The following is a 22,070-nucleotide window of genomic DNA, read 5'->3' as shown; positions in this document are numbered from 1 at the left end:
GGGGGCTGGCATGGGTGGTGAAAGAATTCACCCAAGTCAGAACAAAGGAGATGGAGATTTATTGAATACACTGCAAGAGAGCAGCGGGCAGGACAGCAAAGGAGAGACTGTCTGCCTGGTCTGCCACCAGGCGGTATTGTGGGGCCAGGGTTACAGGGTGGGAGGAGGAGATATGGGAACGTATGGGAACTTTTTTTTTTTTTTTTTTTGGTAACTGTGTAAATGGCCCATTGGTTAGTTAAGGCCTGTGGCAATTTTAAGAAGAGTTGCCTAATGAGCCTACTTCATGGGGGGGGGGGGGGGCGGTGGCTGTGGGCTAATTTACCTCACTCAGGTTTCCACTGCTCAAGCCTGTTGCCTAAAAGTGGCCCTGATCATCCCCCCACCCCGACAGGTCGGCAATGACAAATCCTTGGCATTTGAGTGGAAGTCTCATCTTCAACGGCTTCTTCCTGCTGAACGAGGGGTGTAGAGATGTCCCTACGTATGGATCAACATTGGTCGGTTGGGAATTTATATGTTGGGATTATGAAAGGCAGAGGCAGCTGTATCCAAGGCAGATAGCACGTGTGGATTTTCCCGAGTGGAAAGGATCATCTGTCAGCTCAAACATGTGGCCGTGAAGGAATCTCGGCACCAGGCGGAGAGAGATCTGGAAAATAAGCTGATGATTATTAGGATGAAAAAGAGAAGCCCTAATTAAACAACTTTTGACCCAAATCCTCCTCCAGTCCAGGAGTTTAACCAATCATGAATGGAGTGGGAGGGAGACTTTAACATGCCAATTTGGGTAGTATTCATCTCAGTAATTTTTGTGGTTATCTGGAGTATATATATAACACTCTGGGTTTTTTTTTTTTAAGTTTGCTTATTATTATTTTGAGAGAGCGAGAGCACAGTGGGGGGGAGGAACAGAGAGAGAGAGAGAGAGAGAGAGAGAGAGAATCCCAAGTAGGCTCCATGCTGTCAGCGCCGAGCCTGATGTAGGACTCGAACTCACAAACCATGAGATCATGCATGACTTGAGCCGAAATCAAGAGTCAGATGCTTAACAGACTGGGCCACCCAGTAGCCCTGTAACATTCTATTTTAATAAAGCGTAGGTTCCTTCTTGAGCTGCAGTTGGGATATCAGGGGCCATTGAGTTTTGGAGGGCTCCCTTTAAATTTGTGGGTGACTGCATGCTGGGCTTGATTAAAGGTGGCGGCTACATGCTTGGGTAAAGCCTCTACTTGCAATTTGACATGAATGATGCAGCTCCTGGGACAAATACCGTTAAGAGATAAAACCATCAGGAAGCCCTCTTTGTTTGGTATCGAGCCTTAACAATATCCTAATTATGAGAAATTGCTGGCAAATGGGGGAAGACTCCTCTGGGGGATAAGGCCATCCCAAGGGCATCCTCTATGCAGTCAGAAGGAAAGTGGGGCCATCTATGATCTCCACAAGTCCAGAGTTGACCCTGTGGAGGAGGGTAGGCTCTGGCCTTTAGGAATGACTGTGTCATCCCAGCCACACAGAATTGGTCAAGGTGATAGTTGAGTTATACAATTGTTGAGTCCATCCTGTTTTCCAGCTGTTCAAATAATCATATGCCCATGGGGTCTGCTTATTATCCCCACAGAGTAACAAGCACAGAGATTGTCTACATATGAGCCATTGTGGCAATTTCTCTGGTTTCCAAGTTGTCTAGCTAAGCAAACAACATTCAAAGACAATCAGAACTAGAATTTAACATCCACGAAGGTGTGTTATTGAAACATAATTTTTCTCTAAATTCACCTTCCAGAGATAGTCAAATCAAGACTAACTTATTCTTTTTTAATGTTTCTTTGTTTATTTTTATTTTGAGAGAGAGGGAGAGAGAGCATGAGCAGCGGCAGGGGCAGAGGCAGAGAGAGGGCAATAATTCCAAGCAGGCTCCGTGCTATCAGCACAGAGCCCGATGCGGGGGCTGCTCCAACTCACAAACTGTGAGATCATGACCTGAGCCAAATCAAGAGTCAGATGCCCAGCCACCGGAGCCACCCAGGTGCCTCCTAGATTGAACTTTTAATAGCCTCTTGAGGCCAGAAGCCAATCCAAATACCTGCCATTAGACATGCCTGCAATACCTGTAGATGCGGGTGAATTTCTCTTCTCGGGATCCCCAAAATATCCTGAGGTTTCTGCACCTGCCAGGAAGTGATGTTCTTTACTCACCAGGTAAGGCTGCTGGAAACTCTGTAAGCAAGGTATCAGGCCAACATTTCCAAGGAGCTTCATTGGCTCCATAGTCAACCTTAGTTCCTTAGAGCTGTCTGGTCCCATCTGAGTCTATGCACGTCTCTCTCAAATAGGACGTTCCAGTCAAAGCCTTGGTAAAATAATGAAAGTTTCTAATGGGTCCTGTTACAAGGAGAACAGATTCTCGGGGTGCCTGGGTGGCTCATTTGGTTGGGTGTCCGACTCTTGATTTCGGCTTAGGGCATGGTCTCATGGTTCATGGGTTCGAGCCACGAGTCGGGCTCTGTGCTGACTGTGGAGCTGGCTTGGGATTCTCTCTCCTCTCTCTCTACCCCTCCCAGCCTCAAAATAAATATATAAACTTAAAAAAAAAAAAAAAAAAAACAAGGACAGATTCTTGTTGAACTTATGCAAATAATTGTAATTGCCAAGGAAGAAAGAATACTCACTGAGATTTTCTGAATTTTAGAGGGTTCAGGTAGGGAGAAAAGTTAAATGTTTCAATTTGCTCATAAAAGAATACTTTATCATATTTCTGTAAGTCATGGATATCTTAAGAGAAAGTTTCCTTAATCTGAAAAAGCAAACATTAGAGAACCAGCAATGTTTCAAACCAGAGTCATAAAACTATAGTCATCTTCTTTAATTCATTCAGTTCTACATTATTAATTTTTGTTCTGTTTGAACGAAGCTTTCCCATTAGTTCTGGAAATTCTTACCCGGTTCAGTTTTATGATCTTAAAGATACCAATTACCCGTATTTGTCAAAAACAAAAACAAAAAAACCCGTCCTTTTCATGAATCTCCTTGAAGACAAAACTCGTTTTGCAAGAGCATCGGAACAGTAGCTATAAATGACAAAAAAAAAACCCTCAGAAACGGACATGGTTAAAGATCTGATAGTAAAGTTCATTATAATGTAGCTGACAAGGAAATCCAGTTATTTCTGTGACACCTAGCATTTTATTTTATTAAAAAAAAAATTTTTTTTAACATTTATTTATTTTTGAGACAGAGAGAGACAGAGCATGAACGGGGGAGGGGCAGAGAGAGAGGGAGACACAGAATCGGAAACAGGCTCCAGGCTCTGAGCCATCAGCCCAGAGCCCGACGCGGGGCTCGAACTCACGGACCTCGAGATCGTGACCTGAGCTGAAGTCAGACGCCCAACCGACTGCGCCACCCAGGCGCCCCTATTTTTTAAAATTTTTATGTTTTTCTTTTAATTTTATTTTGAGAGAGAGAGAGATAGTGTGAGCGAGGGAGGGGCAGAGAGAGAGGGACACACAGAAACGAAGCAGGCTCCAGGCTCCGAGTTGTCAGCACAGAGCCACCCAGGTGCCCCAACACCTAGCATTTTAATGATTAGAATGTCAAGTGATGACCTTATATCAAAACATATTAAAACCCTAGGGACTGTATGTAATTTCTAAAGCAGTTATAGCATTTACCCATACAATACAACCTAAGGCTAATTACTATGAGTTTGATGGTGCTTCCCAAGTAATTTAACAGACCAAATCAACAAGCCCAATGAGTCAAAAAGGCTTCATTGACAATTCAAATCTCAGGGACGTTTGTTAGAAACCTTAGAAAGTTTTAAAACACCTATCTAAATAGGATTACAGATCATTATAAATTTTGAGAAGTTTTAACTTTAGTCAAAGACCTGATAAAGACAAAACATAGAAACTTTTGTTTTCTGGGCAGATAAAAAAAAAACAAAAAACACCTTTGTTTACACTTTCTTATCAAGAGCAGACCAACAATCCAAGAAAACTTTGTCTTTTTAACAGAGTATGGTAGAATTTCAATCTTATACTAGGTATACTTTATTTATTTATATGTTTATTTATTTTTGAGAGAGAGAGACAGGGAGACAGAGTGTGAGTGGGGGAGGGGCAGGGAGAGGGGGACAGAATCCGAAGCAGGCCCCAGGCTCTGAGCTGTCAGCACAGAGCCCGACACTGGGCTTGAACTCAGGAACTGTGACATCATGACCTAAGCCAAAGTCTGACGCTTAACTGACTGGGCCACCCAGGCGGCCCCCAGGTGTACTTTTAAAATCCATTAGTTTCAAGCTTAGTCTGTCCTGACCACACATAAAATTCTTCTCTAAGCTTTCCCTTCACAAACTTACAGCTTTCTTTTGCATTCAGATTTTGTCCTACGCCTTTTCTCTAAATAGCTAGTCTCACTTTAGGACAATGTTACTTTCTTTTTCCCTCAACAAAATATATTCTCACCTCTTATATTCTTCTTACACATCTCCTACTGTCCTACATACAGAGTTGCTTTCCTTATCATTTCTATCAGTCTTAATTACATTTAGCAGAATTTTAACTCTTAGAAACCTTAGTCTCTAGGGAAAACTAGTAACCAATTGTGAACTGTATTACAGCAGGATTCTTTAGGTTGGCAAATTTATAAATACATGTCATAGTTTTTCATTGTATAATCTTTCAGTAAGGCACAAAGCCATGTTTTCCAACAGACCCAAATAGCTTTAATTTCTCTGCAAAGAAGCCAAAAGCTGGTAAACCTTGTGTTTAGTAATTAATGTCGAAGTATTTTATTTGGAAAAGACTTAGATAGCCAATGAATTCAACTTAATTTAGAATTTAACTTAGCAAAACTTTAAAGTTTCAGGTTAGCGAAGATTTTGAAAGCTATTTTAAGAATTACCCTTGAGAACTTTATGAGGCAGACACAATTGACCATAATTTTTTAAAGTTTATTTGTTTATTTATTTTTAGTAATCTTGACCCTCAATATGGGGCTGGAACTCACGACCCCAAGATCAAGGGTCACATGCTCCACTGACTGAGCCAGCCAGGCGTCACCCCCCTTTTTAAGTTTATTTATTTATTTATAAAAGTAACCATCATTTTAAGCCATCCTTTTGCTGACCAATTGCCACAGATATAATGTGAGCTTATTCGACTTTAGTAAACCTTGGTAGAATAAGAGTTTTATATTTAATGCTGATAACTCTGAAGATATATGTAATTAAACCAACAAACTTAAATTAGCTTTAATACTGAGTATATTCCACCTATGTCCATTAAAAGTCAATCAGTGTGTTCCCCATTGTCAATTTTTATCTGAGGTACCTGTGGGAAAATCTAAAGTGGGCAGTTTTAGATTCAGAAAGTTTTGGGTTTTTTTAAATTTTTTTTCAAAACTTACTCGTTTTTTTGAGGGCGGCGGGGGCGTGTGTATGCAGCGAGAATCCCAAGCAGGCTCACGCACAGCGCAGAGCCAGATGTGGGGCTCAAACCGTGAGACCGTGACCTGACCCAAAATCAAGAGTCAGACACTCAACTGACTGAGCCACCCAGGTGCCCCTAGACTTAGAAAGTTTTAAAGGGACGCCTCGGTGGCTCAGTCAGTTAAACATCCGACTCTTGATTTGCACTTTCTTATCAAGAGCAGACCAACAATGCAAGAAAACTTTGTCTTTTTAACAGAGGGTAAAGCAGAATTTCAATCTAGGGAGCCCCCGGGCCTTCAGGGGAAAGGGAAAGACGATGGGCTGGAACAAAAGAGCAGTCATCTAGAATGTCCACAAGGTCAGATGGGCCATGAGACCCAGCAAGACAGTTTTTGTGGAGCTTGGGACCTTGGGGACAGTGACATGAAGGCTTGCACATGAGACCTCTGACCATTTGGAGTTCTGGCAAAAGAGGTCAAGCTGGAAAATAGTATTATAAGAAAGAGTTCCATGGAGAGGTCATACCTCTTGATTTGGGAATTTGTACCGAGGCTGGGAAACATTACATAAAAAGATGAGAAGTTTTTCCTCAGGCCTTGGGGATCATGTTTGTTCCATTTTTAAATTATTGCTATTTTTTAATGTTTATTTATTTTTGAGACAGAATTCGAGTGGGTTAGGGGTAGAGAGAGAGGGAGACACAAAATCTGAAGCAGACTCCAGGCTCCGAGCTGTCAGCACAGAGCCCGACGCGGGTCTCACACCCACAAGCTGTGAGATCATGACCTGAGCCGAAGTCGGACGCTCAACCGACTGAGCCACGCAGGCGCCCCCACGTTTGTTCCATTAAAAAAAAAAAAAAAAAAATACAGCCCCAGGGTGAGTCCGGAGGCATAGAGGGGATTATGAAGACCGGCTGCTGGTTTCCAAAGGGGCGTCCCACTAAGGGGAATGGAGCTTTGACTAGTGGTCTTGATTTTAGTCAAAGCTCCCCACCCGATCAGAGAAAAAGAACTTTGCTGTAGCTCCTAGTCTCTAAGCAGGATTCCTGAGGCATACGGATTGTAACATTCCTACGGCTCCCTCAAGGACTTCTTTAATGTTTGCTCTGGTTAGTGTTACTTTCTTCCGATAATGGTAACCCCTCCACACCAAGATATACGTTAGCAATCGCCTTTCAAACAGTATGGCCCACTGATATACATTTGAAGGGTTTTGTGACTAATGTTTTACTAAACAATTAAAGCAACTTTATTTTAACAATAGCAGCCCTCCAAGAACCTGGGGACCTTGCTTTTAACATGCACAGATTCCTTAGAGATTTACACTATCCCTAACCCTCACTCACTAAAAAGTCTATCATCAGTCACTCCTCACAATCCCAGGGCAGCTCTTTCTACCCATGGGTCCTGTCCCCATGCTATAATAAAAGGACCTTTTTGCACCGAAAACATCTCAAGAATTCCTCCTTGACCATTTACTCGCGGCTCCACATCATCGCTGGTCTAAAAAAGGGCCAGACCTTATATGGGGTGACTGAGTGTACTGGGATGTGCCCCCCCCCAAGGAGAGGGTCATGGCAAATGGCACTAGCAATCCCTATTGGAGCATCCCCTACGACAGGAAAGCCAGACAGCGGGTGACCAAACCAGGTCAGAAGAAGGAGGTGGGGGGGTCACCACTCAGATGCATGGGAATGTGTTTTGCCTATAGATCAAGATGGCGGCTGTTTCCTCGGAAACAAAGGAAAAGGAGGGGGTTCCTGAAAGAAGCTAGGCAGCTGACAGTCAGCCAGCATCAGTAAAGGGTCCCAACTGAGTCTGTATCATGCAAATTTACCCTGGATGAGCTGCAGAGGGAATGGGAAAGGAGATGAAGGGGTCCTTCGCCCTCACAGGAGCGGACAGTCTGACCTGTTCGCCCTCAGACCTTCAGACCACACTGGGCAGCCACCCTGGCCAGAGACCTTCAGCTGTCTGAGCAACACCAAGGTTAGGCCACCAAAGGGCCAAAAAGAGAAAGGAGAGGGAGGAGAGGATCCCTCTGATGGGCAAGAGGGTAAATTCCTCACCCTTTCAGGCAAGGGCCATCTAGCAGGTTCCCTGCGGGGCTCTGGATCCTTGCTGAGGACTAACCTGAACTGGAGGTCATCAGTTCCCCAAGAAATAACTAGAGTCTGTCCACCCAGGGAAAGTCCTGAGAAATTCCCCGACAATCCAGGGAGCGTCCCAGGCCAGCAGAGGTTCCCCATATGGGCCACCAAATGTGGGGCGTCCCGGGGTGGGGGCAGCGGTCGTGGCAGTGCAAGAGCTCACCCAAGGCAGAACACAGAAGATGAGTGAATACATTGCAAGGGGGCGGCCGGGCAGGACAGCAAAGCACAGACTGTCTGCCACAAAGTGGTGCTGAGGGGCCACACGCGTAGGGTGGTTGAGGAGGTATGGGAACGTACGGAATTTTCCTTTTTTTTTGGTAACGGGCTGTTTGTAAGTAGCCTATTGGTTAATTAAGGCCTATGGCTATTTCAAAGGGGGGTTGCTTAATGAGCCCGCTTGCATTCAGCCAGGTGGTCACTGCTTTGCTCAAGCTTCTTAACTTTTATTTATTTATTTTTTTGACAGAGACAGAGCATGAGCGGGATCAGAGAGAGAAGGAGTCACAGAATCCAAAGCAGGCTCTAGGCTCTGAGCTGTCAGCACAGAGTCCAACACGGGGCTCGAACCCACGAACCGTGAGATCATGACCTGAGCCAAAGTCGGACGCTTAACCAACTGAGACACCCAGGCGCCCCACGCCTTGGTCAAGTTTCCATTGCTTAAGCCTGTTCCCTAAAAGCAGCCTCTACAGTTTCCTCTTCTGTAAATGGGGAATTATCATAGCACCTCCTTCATAGGGTCGTCTGAGGATCATCTGATCTAATGAAGGTAGGATGCTTTGCTTGAAGTCTGGCCCTTAGTAAGACTCAGTTAATGGTTACCAATTATGTCGATTGTTATAAGGAATGTGGGAGGTTCTCGAATATTGGGTTATGGTACTTGGGTTTTATCTCTGAGGCAGTGGGGGGCTGTTCAGAGTTTTATAAGTGCAACATCATCATGACTTTAAAGGCTCCTCCCTTCAAGGTCGTAGGAAAGAGAGCTGAGCAGAAAACCCAGCTGTTCATAGGTGCTGTGCTGGGACTGGAGTGGCCCAGTGGCCTATTTGTGATTCTTCATTATATTCAGAGAACATAAATAAACCAAAGGCTTTAGTTACATTTTAGAATTGGACCTAAAAACAGCCAAACAGTCTTGTGTTCTGCTTCCTAGAATCTACAGCTACAGAGCCCCAAAAAGAAGGAATGAGGATTCAAAGGCACCAGCCCAGGGATAGAATTTCCCCCACCCTGCCCTGCGCCCCACAGCCTTCCCCACAAGGGCACACCGAAGTTAGGGAGAAGGTGTGGGCTGGCCAGGGGGCTGGGCTGTTATCAGGGTAGTGCAGTGGGGCGGGGCCAGTGGGGCGTGGCTATTCTGTATCTCTCCGGGCACAGAGCCCACAGGCCTGAGCTTTGAGGGGACTGGCAGCCATATCACCAGGCATCAGTGATGGCCTGGAGGGTCAAGAGAGTTGTTGGCCTGGGATACAGGATCCCTGGGCTCTGGAGACTGTGAACTTGGGCTACTCCCAGCTCCTCTCGGAGTCTCAGTGTTTCAAACTGTGCAAGCAATGAGTGCCCTGCCTCTGATGTGTTCTGAGGGATGTCCTCCCGGCTTGGCTCTGGGAGCACTACGGAATGTCCTGGATATTTGCTGGGAGCACAGAGGAACGTCCTGGATATTTGCTGGGAGCACAGAGGAATGTCCTGAATATTTGCTGCCAGCATCCACTCCTACCCTGTTGTTACAGCATCTCTTTTCCTTTGCGAAACCATCCCTTCCCCTCCCTGTCCACGTGGTTTTAAGGGCAGGCCAGCCGGGACCAGCCAGTGAGAAAACACTGTGATTGCTTCAGGGATGGGAGCCTGGCCCAGAGCCAGCCAATGTGGGTTTGCCCTGGGACTTTTGTTTGAGAAAGAGCGTCTCTCTGAGCTCTGTATTTGTTCAGCTGACCGCACGGTGCTTTGCTGGCCACGTCTGCTTCCATGCGGGGTAAATGTGCCTGTGTATGAAGCCAGCACAGGGAAAGCAGGGACGGGAAAGAAACAGATTCCTAATATCTGAGCATCTTGTTCCAGGCATGCTTCTGGGTGAGCCCGAATTCTCCCTCTTCTGCTTCAGCTAGTTTGAGATGGGTTTCTGGCCTTTACAACCATTGATTCTGGCATACTAGGAGAACAATCATAATCATAGCAGCAACAACGCTGTCCAGGAGCACTTATCCAACGTCAGGCGCCAAGGTGGTGGTGGAGGGGGGCGGGGTTTGTCTGCTGTAGCAACTGGCATTGATGTTGTTTCAAGTTGCTGGCACAAAATGATAAAATAACGTTGACGGACTTCAGCAGTTTTTATTATTTTTTAAAATTCTTTTTAAAAATTATTTTCATGTTTACTTATTTTTGAGAGAGAGAGAGAGAGAGAGAGTGCGCATGTGCACAAGCGAGTGAGAGGCGGGCAGAGAGAGAGGGAGACACAGAATCCGAAGCAGGCTCCAGGCCCTGAGCTGTCAGCCCAGAGCCCGACCTGGGGCTCGAACCCATGAGCCGTGAGATGGTGACCTGAGCTGAAGTCGGATGCTTAACCAACTGAGCCATGCAGGTGCCCCATATTATTTTTAAATGCTTTAAAGACAGTGCACCCCTGTGGTAGGGACAACGACCTGCTGCCCCATCTGCCTTCGAGGCAGTAATTGCTGCCCAGGTGCAGGGACACTGGCAGGCTGGACACTCCCACAGGATCTGCTGCTGCAGACTTTTCCCAAAGCGGCTGTGACTGAGCACAGTAGCAGTTGAAAGGTCAGGTCATTTCAGCCCAATGGGGAAAACCGATGGGTAAGTCTGTCTCCGGAGCCCCCGGTGGGGTTGGCCAAGGCCTGTGGCCTCCTCCCCCACCGACCACTCCTTCTTCTCAATCTCGTTTCCCCCCTCCTTTCAGCAAGGTGGAGCCCTAAAAACTTCTTGCACCCCAAGCTCTGTCTCAGCCTCTGCTTTTGGAGAACCCATCCCGTGACGCCCTCACTGTACCGGCCCCTCTACTGCGCCTGGTCTGTGCTTCTGGGCATTGTACCTGACTTGTCCTCTCGGTGTTATTTCTTCTGTGTTACAGATAAGGAAATCGAGACTCAGGAAGATGAAGACTGGCACAAATCACTTGTCTGCTTCGGTTAGAAAATGCCAAGGGGCGCCTGGGTAGCTTAGTCGGTTGAGCGTCTGACTTCAGCTCAGGACACGATCTCACAGTTTGTGGGTTCGAGCCCCCTGTCGGGCTCTGTGCTGATGGCTCAGAGCCTGGAGCCTGCTTCGGATTCTGTGTCTCCCTGTCTCTCTGCCCCTCCCCTGCTTGAACTCTGTCTCTGTCTCAAGAATAAATAAACCTTAAAGAAATTGAAAGAAAGAAAGAAAGAAAGAAAATGCCAAGCCAGGGGACTTCTGGCTGGCTCAGTGGGTAGAGTATGCCACTCTTGGTCTCAGGGGCATGAGTTTGAGTCCCACATTGGGAGCAGAGATTTCTTTCAAAAAATTTTGGGGCACCTGGGTAGCTCAGTTGGTTAAGCATCTGATTTCGGCTCAGGTCATGATTTCACGGTTCATGAGTTCAAGCCCCACATCAGACTCTGTGCTGCCATTGTGGAGCCCACTTCAGATCCTCTGTCTTCCTCTCTCTGCCCCTCCCCAGCCTGCACACACTCTCTCTGTCTCTGTCTCAAAAATAAAATGAACATTAAAAAAAATCTTAAAAAAAAAAAAAGAAAAGAAAAATTTGTTTTTATTGGGGCACCTGAGTGGCTCAGTCAGTTAAAGTGTTGACTTCGGCTCAGGTCGTGATCTTATGGTTTGTGGGTTCGAGTCCCGCATCGGGCTCTGTGCTGACAGCTCAGAGCCTGGAGCCTGCCTAGGATTCCGTGTCTCTCTCTCTCTTTCTGCCCCTCCTCTGCTCAGTCTTTCTCTCTCTCAAAAATAAATAAACATTAAAACATTTTTTTAATAACAATAAAAAATTCTTTTTATTGAGGTATAATTGACAAATAACATTATATTAGTTTCAGGTGTACAATGTAACGAACTCAATATGTGTATACAATGTAAAATGATCACCACAATAAGTCAAGTTCACATCTGTACCATACATAGATAGTTAACAGAATTTTCTTTCCTGGGGCACCTGGGTGGCTCAGTTAGTTGGTTGGGCATTTAGCTCTTGATTTCAGCTCAGGCCGCACATCTGGGCCCCACATCTGATAGTGCAGAGCCTGCTTGGGATTCTCTCTTTCCCTCTGTCTCTCTCTCAAAATAAATAAATAAACTTTAAAAAATTAAAAAAATAATTTTCTTTCTTGTGATGAGGACTTTTATGATCTACTCATTTAGCAACTTTCAAATATGCAATAGTCTTTTGCTCTTTTTTTAAAAATTTTTTTTTAACATTTATTTATTTTTGAGACAGAGAGAGAGAGAGAGAGAGCATGAACAGGGGAGGGTCAGAGAAAGAGGGAGACACAGAATCTGAAACAGGCTCCAGGCTCTGAGCGGTCAGCACAGAGCCCGATGCGGGGGCTCGAACTCACGGACCCTGAGATCATGACCTGAGCTGAAGTCGGACACTTAACCAACTGAGCCACCCAGGCGCCCCTCTTTTGCTCTTTTAAAAGTCTAGAGTAGATCCTGGCAAGCATTTTCTGTAAACAGCTAGATAGTATATATTTCAGGCTTTGCAGGCCATATGGCCTCTGCCATAGCTATTTAACTCTGCTGTTGTACGTGAAAGCAGCCATAGATGGTTTGTAAATGAATTGGTACCTCTGTGTGCCAATGAAACTTTATTACAAAAACAGGCAGTGAGGGGGGGGAAAAAAACAGTGGTCCAGATTTGGACCAGGGGCTGTAGATTGTTCACTCCTGCCCTGCCAATCAATAAAACAATAAAGCAAGTCCTAATTTGTAGCAGTTGATGAATTCTGTGGCGTATGTATGTCCTGTGGCCAATTTCAAACTACCAGTGTGAGGTCACAGACACCTGGAATTGAGAATGGGCAGGTGCAACAACACATCACACAGCTGTAATAGAAAGAGCCTCAAAAGCACAGGTAAAACTAAAACATAGTAAAAGATTTAGGAAGTAGTGACAACTGAGCATTTGTTACCTTTGTTTTATTAAAAAAAATTTTTTTTTCAACGTTTTTTATTTATTTTTGGGACAGAGAGAGACAGAGCATGAACGGGGGAGGGGCAGAGAGAGAGGGAGACACAGAATCAGAGACAGGCTCCAGGCTCTGAGCCATCAGCCCAGAGCCTGACGTGGGGCTTGAACTCACAGACCGCGAGATCATGACCTGGCTGAAGTCGGCTGCTTAACCGACTGTGCCACCCAGGCACCCCTGTTACCTTTGTTTTAAATGCAGCTTTAGTTGTAAGTTTATTATTTAAATGTTTGCAGTTTTTTTTTTAATTTTTTTTAATGTTTATTTATTTTTGAGACAGAGCGTGAACAGGGGAGGGTCAGAGAGAGGGAGACACAGAATCCGAAACAGGCTCCAGGCTCCGAGCTGTCAGCACAGAGCCCGACGTGGGGCTCGAACCCACGAACCGTGAGATCATGACCAGAGCCGAAGTCGGATGCTTAACCGAATGAGCCACCCAGGCGCCCCTAAATGTTTGCAGTTTTAAAATTTACTTTTTAGTACAATTTAAGTGATGCTGGTGTTTAAAAAAAAAATGGTTTGCAAACTTCCTGAAGGGTCCACAAATGGGTTTCCTGAGCCTGTAGGAGTTCCTCCACTGCTCTGATTGCCAGAGGTCACGACTGGGGAGTGGCAAAGAGAGCCTTGGCCTGCACAGGGAGCATCTGCTATGTATGGGATTGAGGCCAAGGGCAGGTCAAAGGGGGGTTTCTCTTTCCTCTCAGGTGAAACCGCCATCACGTCAGTAGCTTGATCATTGCATAATCGGAGGGCCCGATTACTCAAGGTCAACCAATGGTCCCTTCTGTACTGAACCTGTGTCCTCATCATCCAAAGTCCCCAAGCTTTTGAACATGGCCCACCCTTCGGTTCAGACTATTGACTCTCATTCTTCACAGGGGCGATGGGTGAGTCAGCTTTGGCTTACGAGTTGCTGCTTAACCTCTTTGAACCCTCTTTTCCCATTTCTGAATGGTAGGAAGAGGTGTTATGAGTCTCTAATACCTACAGGGATAGGCGTGATTCCGTGTCTAGTGTTCTGTTAGGGAGTGGTTACACAACATCCTAAATGTTCTAAATGCCACTGAACTGTTCACCTCCAAAATTTTATGTTATGTGACTCTCACCTCAATTAAAACATTGTGGTGGTTCTCGAATTTTCTTTTTGATTTTGTGCATTGTTTTGATACTGAAAAGTAGTATTTTTATTGAAGACTAATATACATGGAAAAGTGAAAAAGTATAAAGCTCTCTGAATTTTCACAAAGTGAATACATGTTTAACCGGCTCAGAGGTGTGTTTTATTTTATTCTTAAAAAAAAAATTTTAGGGGCGCCTGGGTGGCGCAGTCGGTTAAGCGTCCGACTTTAGCCAGGTCACGATCTCGCGGTCCGGGAGTTCGAGCCCCGCGTCAGGCTCTGGGCTGATGGCTCGGAGCCTGGAGCCTGTTTCCGATTCTGTGTTTCCCTCTCTCTCTGCCCCTCCCCTGTTCATGCTCTGTCTCTCTCTGTCCCAAAAATAAATAAATAAATGTTGAAAAAAAAAAATAAAAAAAAAATTTTAATGTTTATTTGAGAGAGAGAGAGAGAGAGGTGGGGCAGAGAGAAAGGGAGGCACAGAATCCAAAGCAGGCTCCAGGAGCTGAGCTGTCAACACAGAGCCCGATGCTGAGCTCGAACTCATGAACGGTGAGATCATGACCTGAGCTGACGTCAGACGCTTAACTGACTGAGCCACCCAGGCACCGCGTATTTTATTCTTTATAACAGAATTAATGCAAGTTAATTTAGGGAAAAAAGGAGAAAATACATCTAATTAAAAGTAAAGAAAGGGGCGCCTGGGTGGCTCAGTCAGTTGAGCAGCCAACTCTTGATTTTGGCTCAGGTCATGATCCAGGGTTGTGGGATCGAGCCCTGTGTCGGTCTCCATGCTGAGCATGGAGCCTACTTGAGATTCCTTCTCTTTCTCCCTCTGCCCCTCTTCCACTCTCTCCACTCGTTCTCTCTCTCTCTAAGAAAAAAAAAGAGAGAGAGAAAGAAATACAGAAGACAAACCCACCATTTATCCTCCTTCATCTATAGACTATAAACAACCACCATGACTGATTTAGACACAACCACTGAAATATACATAGGTACATAGATAGGTGTGGATATGAGTACAGATATGCTTTCCTGTAACAATTTTTATTTTTTTATATTTATTTATTTTCAATTTTTTAAATGTTTGTTTATTTTTGAGACAGAGAGAGACAGAGCATGAACGGGGGAGGGGCAGAGAGAGAGGAAGACACAGAATCGGAAGCAGGCTCCAGGCTCCAAGCTGTCAGCAAAGAGCCCGCCATGGGGCTTGAACTCACAGACCGTGAGATCACGACCTGAGCCGAAGTCGGAAGCTCAACCGACTGAGCCACCCAGGCGCCCCTGTAACGATTTCTTAAATATATGCTTTGTAAACACTTTTCATGATTGTAAACACCTATGTTCAGTGTGTGTGTGTGTGTTTGTGTGTGTGTGTGTGTGTCACTGAAAGGCTGTATCATAATTACTTTACCCAACCCCTAGAAACAAACAAAATCTTGTCATTAGAAACAGCATCTACAATGATCTATCTTACTTGAATGTGCAGTTTCTTTAGCAATTATTTTCTTTGTTAAATGACTCTGAATTCATATTAATAAATATCCTATTTTTTCTATTGTCTTCTCCCCTGCCCCACACCCTGTCCAGGTACTAAATCCTAACACTCTCACAGGTATAATCCCACACCTCTCTCCCTTCTCATGCAATCATAAGCAATTATCTATACATATGTGGGAGAGTTGACTTTGTTGTGTAAAACTAGGATCGTACACTATGTGGGGCTCTGCATCTTTCTTTCCCAAATGTTTAAATATTGGCAATTGTGCTGGATATTCCTTTGCCCCTCTAAGTCTCTTCTCTCCCTAACTCTTTATCCCTTACCCCTTTGTCCTCAGCTTCCCAGAGGCTCCTGCAGGAGGCAGCAGGAGGGAGAGGAGACGTATTTACCTTAGATGTTCTAGTGCAGCTGTGTTCTGCTGACCACCACACTCCCGCTGGGTGGCTACACCCTCTCTAGCTTTGGAAACTGTTCCCTCTCCTTGCCCCTTCGGGTCTGGGGTGGTAACTGACCCCATGTTGCTGGTCCCAGAGAGTTTCATTATCCCTTATTTGCTCCCTTAAGTTTGTCCGTGACTCTGTAAGTAGGCCTTCCATTAAATGCCTCTTAAATAGCCTTCTGAGTATGGCAGCTGTTCCAGTAACTAACTTAAAATCCTCAGCGTCCGACTCTTGGTTTCTGGCTCAGGTCATGATCTCACGGTTTGTGAGTTCGAGCCCCCTATCTCTCTGCTGTCAGCACAGAGCCCGCTTGGGATCAGATCCTCTGTCCAACCCCACTCCACCCCCCATCTCTGCCCCTCAACCACTTACTCTCTATCTCTTTCCAAATAAATAAATAAACTTTAAAAAATAAAATAAAATTCTTTACAACTCTTAGGGTACCAGGGTGTCTGGCTGGCCCAGTCAATAGTGTACGTGGCTCTTGATCTTGGAGTTGTGAGTTCAAGTCCCACATTATGTGTGGAGATTACATTACGTGTGGAATGTGTATATATATATATATACATATATATATATATATATATATTCTCTCTCTCTCTCTCTCTCTCTCTCTGTCACTCTCTCAAACACTTAGTGAACCAACTCACACTATTTGGGCCTTGGAGGCCAACCCCTTGGTTTAGAGCCGCAGGACTAAAGGTAATTGTCTTGCCAGTAGGTCTGACTCCTGGGGGCAGGAGGGAAAACAAGGAAAATTTGCAGCCAGGCCATATGAAGTATGTCCAACCATGTCTTCCTGGTGTGGCTCTAGCGTCCTGCCTCCGTTTCCCCATTCCTTATCTCTTGGCTCCCTTCTTGTTGTGGAATAAAAAGAGGTAACCGGTTTAGGTTCTCCTAGATCGTGGCAGCTTTCTAAAACAAAGGATCTGCTGGCTGTCCGAGGCCACTGCAGGTAAGAAGAACCAGAACGACAGGAATGGGGGAGGAGCAGACTGTTCTCTCAGCCTGTCTCCTTTGCGTCCTCTATTAAACACTCACTTACAAACATTTGAAGATAAACAAGCTTCAGCCCACATCCTCTAAGAATCCTTAGTGCATGGGACACACAGGTAAATATGCATTTATAACACATGTGGAAAGTACAGTAAACATCAACCCTAGCTTTGGGGTGGGTCACAGAAGGATTTCCAAGGGAGGTAGTGTTTGAGTTGGATCTTGAAGGAGGAGTTGGAATCAGCCTGGCCTGACATGGTGTTCCAGAGGAGGGTGCTAAGACCCAGTGCTGAGAGAGACTGAGCAATGAATGTGTCAGAAACTGCTAGATGTTCAGTGTGGCTGGAAAATAAGTGGGGTGTGTGTGTGTGTGTGTGTGTGTGTGTGTGTGTATCCAAAGGCAAGCAGGGGTTAGAAGGGTCATGAAAGCCGAGAGAAGAGCACTGGAAAGCCATTGAAAGCTTTTAAGCAGCTGAATGACAGTGTTATTCTTAGGGTAGGGTTCTTCTGGCTATTACGTGGAGAATGGATGTAAGGGGCAACCTAGAAGCTGAGAGCAGGTCAGAGGCCGCTGTGATCCGGAAAAAGATTGGGGTATTGGGATGTGGGTGAAAGAGGAGTTAACGGATGGATTTGAGAGCTATGAAGGCAGTAGAAGGTACTGGATCTAGGTTTATTATAATGATAATATGGACAATAACATCATACAGTGACTTAAACAATAGCTCTGGTTTCGACAACAACAACAAAAATAGCTCTGGTTTCAGATGAGTGGAAATCTTCCCACACAGGCAGCACAAGAGGCAAGGGTAGGAATCTCCACTCTGCCCTTTTTATTTGGAAAAATTTCAAACCTCAGGAATTCCAAGATAGTTTCTGCCAACACCCATATATCCTTCACTTACCTGTTGTTACATTTTGCCTTTCCCTTAATCTCTCTCTCTCCCTCTCTATTCTCCAACGCCCCCCCCCCCCCATGCCTTTAATATTTAGGCGTGTTTATGTACAGCTTTTTTTCTTTTTTTCTTTTTTTTTAATTTTTTTTTCAACGTTTTTATTTATTTTTGGGACAGAGAGAGACAGAGCATGAACGGGGGAGGGGCAGAGAGAGAGGGAGACACAGAATCGGAAACAGGCTCCAGGCTCCGAGCCACCAGCCCAGAGCCCCACGCGGGGCTCGAACTCACGGACCGCGAGATTGTGACCTGGCTGAAGTCGGACGCTTAACCGACTGCGCCACCCAGGCGCCCCTGTACAGCTTTTTTTTCTAAACCACTTACAAGTTAGTTGTAGTAATTATGATACCATATCTCTAAATACTTCAGCGCTCACCTCCTTGAATAAGAGGATTCTCTTAGATAATTAGAATACCAATACCTGTAAAAAAATTAAAAAAATTGTTTTAATGTTTAGCATTTGAGAAAGAGAGCAAAGGAGGGAGGGGCAAAGAGAGAGGGAGACACAGAATCTGAATCAGCTTCCAGGCTCTGAGCTGTCAGCACAGAGCTTGATGCGGGGCTCAAACCATGAAATCATGACCTGTCAGGGCGCCTGGGTGGCTCAGTCGGTTAAGCGGCCGACTTCGGCTCAGGTCATGATCTCTCGGTCCATGAGTTCAAGCCCCGAGTCAGGCTCTGTGCTGATGGCTCAGAGCCTGGAGCCTGTTTTGGATTCTGTGTCTCCCTCTCTCTGACCCTCCCCTGTTCATGCTCTGTCTCTCTCTGTCTCAAAAATAAATAAACGTTAAAAAAAAAATTAAAAAAAAAAAAAAAGAAAGAAATCATGACCTGAGCCGAAGTCAGATGCTTAACCGACTGAGCCACCCAGGTGCCCCTTTAAAAATTTTTTTAAAAAATGTTTATTCATTTTTGAGAGAGACAGAGACAGAGCAGCAGCGGGAGAAGGGCAGAGAGAGAGAGGGAGACACAGAATCCGAAGCAGGCTCCAGGCTCTGAGCCATCAGCACAGAGCCCAACACAGGGCTCAAACCCATGAACTGGGAGATCATGACCTGAGATGAACTCAAGACACTTAACCAACTGAGCCACCCAGGTGCCCCTAGAACACCAGTATTTTAGCAAGAGAAATAGAACATTGATGCAATACTATAATCTAATATAAAGTTCATATTAAAATTTTCAAGTTTTCCCAATAATATCTTTTAAAGCTGCTGCTTAGTATTTAAAAAAAAATCTCATATCCAATTGGAGATTGTACATTGTATTTAGTTATCAGGTCTCTCTTTTCTTCCTTTCCTTTTCTTCCTTCCTTCCTTTCTTTTTTTTTTTTTTTTTTTTTTTTTTTTTTGGTGGGAGGGGTCAGGGTTAGAAATGTTAGTTTACTTATTTATTTATTTAAATGTTTATTTTCGAAGGAGAGAGAGACAGAACATGAGCAGGGGAGGGACAAAGAGAGGGAGACACAGAATCCGAAGCAAGCTCCAGGCTCCGAGCTGTCAGCACAGAGCCCCACGTGGGCTCAAACTCACGAACCACGAGATCCTGACCTGAGCTGAAGTCGGACACTTAACCGATTGAGCCACCCAGGTGCCCCGAAATGTTAGTTTATTTAAAGAAGATAATTGAACACAATAAAGGAGTCCAAATGCAATCAATCCTACTTTTTTCTCTATAAAGATTATTTTTGTAACTTTTTATTTTGAAAGAATTTCAAAGTTACAGAAAAGTTGCAAAGATGGTAAGAAGAATGTTAGTATGTGTTTTACTCAGAATCACCAATTATTTACTTTATCACATTTACCTTACCATTCTCTTGTCTACAAATATATGTTTGTACTTTTTTTGTGAACAATTTGAAAGTAAATTGCCTCTCTTGCCCCTAAATACCACGGGGTACAATTTCTAAGGACATTGTCTTATGTAACCACAGTACTAGTACCAAAATCAGGAAATTTCACATTGATACTATACTATCCATATTTAAACTTCTCTAATTGTTGCAAGAATGCCCTTTATAGTTTGTTTTTTTTTTTTTTTTTAAGAGAACTGGGATCCAATCCAGGATCACACATTGAATTTAATTATTGTGTCTGTTTAAACTCCAAGATTGCTTAGCTTGTGTATGTGTATTTCACAACATTGACCTTTTTTGAAGAGTTCAGGCCACTTGTTTTGAAGAATGTTCTTTAATTTGGATTTGTGTTTATTGGCCAGGATTAGATTCAGGGGAAAATGTTTGAATGCTACATTAGTAATGGTATGGCCTTTTGAGTGCAAAATATTAGGGGGCACATGTTTAGATGTTAAGTTTTATCATTTGGTTAAGCCAGGTTGAAAATTTGGAAGTTTATTCTGCTGTTTGGACAAGTTGGTTATTGAAAGGGTTTTCTCAGTTGTCAAATGAGGACAATAATGACCCAGGTTTCACAAGGTTGTTGAATTGATACATGTAAAGCACTTAGAACAGTGCCTGGCACATTGTAAGTATTTGATAAATTATTATTATCATCACTATTTTTATCAAAGTTTATAGAGGCCTTTTTAAAATTCTTAAAAAAATGTGTATTTATTTTTGAGAGACAGAGAGAGCGCGCGCGCGCGCGTGCGTGCATGAATGGGGGAGGGGCAGAGGGAGAGAGGGAAACACAGAATCGGAAGCAGGCTCCAGGCTTTGAGCTGCCAGCACAGAGCCCAACGCGGGGCTCAAACTCACAAGCTGTGAGATCATGATCTGAGCCGAAGTCAGAGGCTTAACTGACTGAGCCACCCATGCACCCCAATAGAGGCCTTAATATGTAAGAGGTACTGAGTTGTAACTCAATTCTTTACTTTTCTAGCTCCTGGGACAGTGTATGGCATATAGATGACATTTAATAAATATTTGTTGGCAAATGGCAGCTCTTTGAGATATATTACTGTCACTATGCAACCATTTTAGAGATGAGCAAACAGGTTCAGAGCAGTGAAGTAATTTACCTAAGGTCATGCACATTACAGTGAGTGGCAAGAACCGGATGTGAACCTAAGCTTGTAGGGTTTGTAAAATGTGGGATAAGGTGGGGAACAGTTGGCTGGCTCAGCTGGTGGAGTGTGCAACTCTTGATCTCGGGGTGGCAAATTTGAGCCCTACATTGGATGTAGAGATTACTTAAAAATAAAATCTTTTTTCCTTTTTTTTTTTTTTTTTATTAAAGTTTATTTTGAGAGGGGCACCTAGGTGGCTCAGTGGGTTGGGCGACTGACTTCAGCTCAGGTCATGATCTCACAGTCCGTGAGTTTGAGCCCCGCCACTGGGCTCTGTGCTGACAGCTCAGAGCCGGGAACCTGCTTCAGATTCTGTGTCTCCCTCTCTCTCTGCCCCTCCCCTGCTTATGCTCTGTCCTTCTCTGTCTCAAAAAAAAAAAAAAAAAAAAAAAATTTAAAAAGCTTCTTTTGAGACAGAGAGCGCATGTACACCACCGGGGGAGGGGCAGAGGGAGGGAGAGATTCCGAAGCAGGTTCCATGCTGTCATTACAGAGCCCCACGTGGGGCTTGAACTCAGTGAGATCATGCCCTGAACCGAAATCAAGAGTCAGACGCTAAACCGATTGAGCCACCCAGGCACCCCCAAAATAAAATCTTTTTTTTTTTTTTTAATTTTTTTTTCAACGTTTATTTATTTTTGGGACAGAGAGAAACAGAGCATGAACGGGGGAGGGGCAGAGAGAGAGACACAGAATCAGAAACAGGCTCCAGGCTCTGAGCCATCAGCCCAGAGCCCGACGCGGGGCTCGAACTCACAGACCGTGAGATCGTGACCTGGCTGAAGTCGGACGCTTAACCGACTGCGCCACCCAGGAGCCCCTAAAATCTTTTTTTTAAATGGGGGATAAAGCTTGAAGGTGTTTTGCAAAAGCTCAGGGCTGGGTAGATGTGAAGAGCTGAACTGAAGATAGCCTTGTACAGTGCTCTAGCACAAACACGTGGTAGGCACTCAATAGATGTCTGTTGAATGAATGTAGAAAGCAAATGGGTCACCTAGAAAGAGATCATCCTGTTCCGGCTGGTGACAGCGCGTGTGAATGACCTGGAATCCTTTTCTCCCCGTAGTGGTCCTTGCTAGTCACCAGACCAATTTTTTTTCCAGAAGGGTGTGGCTTCCGGCGACCCCGCCCTCCCGCAAACCACGCCCCTTGCCCATCCTCGCGCTTGCTGATGTCCGAGGAAGTTTGGCCCGCGGGCGGATCCGTAGCCCTAGTCCCCTCAGGCGTCCGCAGCCAGGAAGCCGGGAAGCCTGGAGT

The 22,070-nt window shown here is 44.8% G+C and overlaps 1 long non-coding RNA gene across 1 annotated transcript; it reads right to left on the bottom strand.

Moving 5' to 3' along the window:
* Positions 1 to 304: 304 nt before the first annotated feature.
* LOC147575275 (uncharacterized) lies at positions 305 to 21,975 on the bottom strand. Its single transcript, XR_015242210.1, has 3 exons — positions 21,808 to 21,975; positions 18,163 to 18,207; positions 305 to 652 (listed from the first exon to the last, which is right to left on the bottom strand). It is a non-coding gene; the product is annotated as an uncharacterized LOC147575275 (long non-coding RNA).
* Between the last annotated feature and the right edge of the window lie 95 nt (positions 21,976 to 22,070).

The sequence above is a fragment of the Puma concolor genome, chromosome D3, assembly GCF_028749965.1.
Source record: "Puma concolor isolate L17-30 chromosome D3, mPumCon1.1.hap2, whole genome shotgun sequence".
NCBI lineage: Eukaryota > Metazoa > Chordata > Mammalia > Carnivora > Felidae > Puma > Puma concolor.
This window is presented reverse-complemented; position numbering and strand designations above follow the sequence as displayed.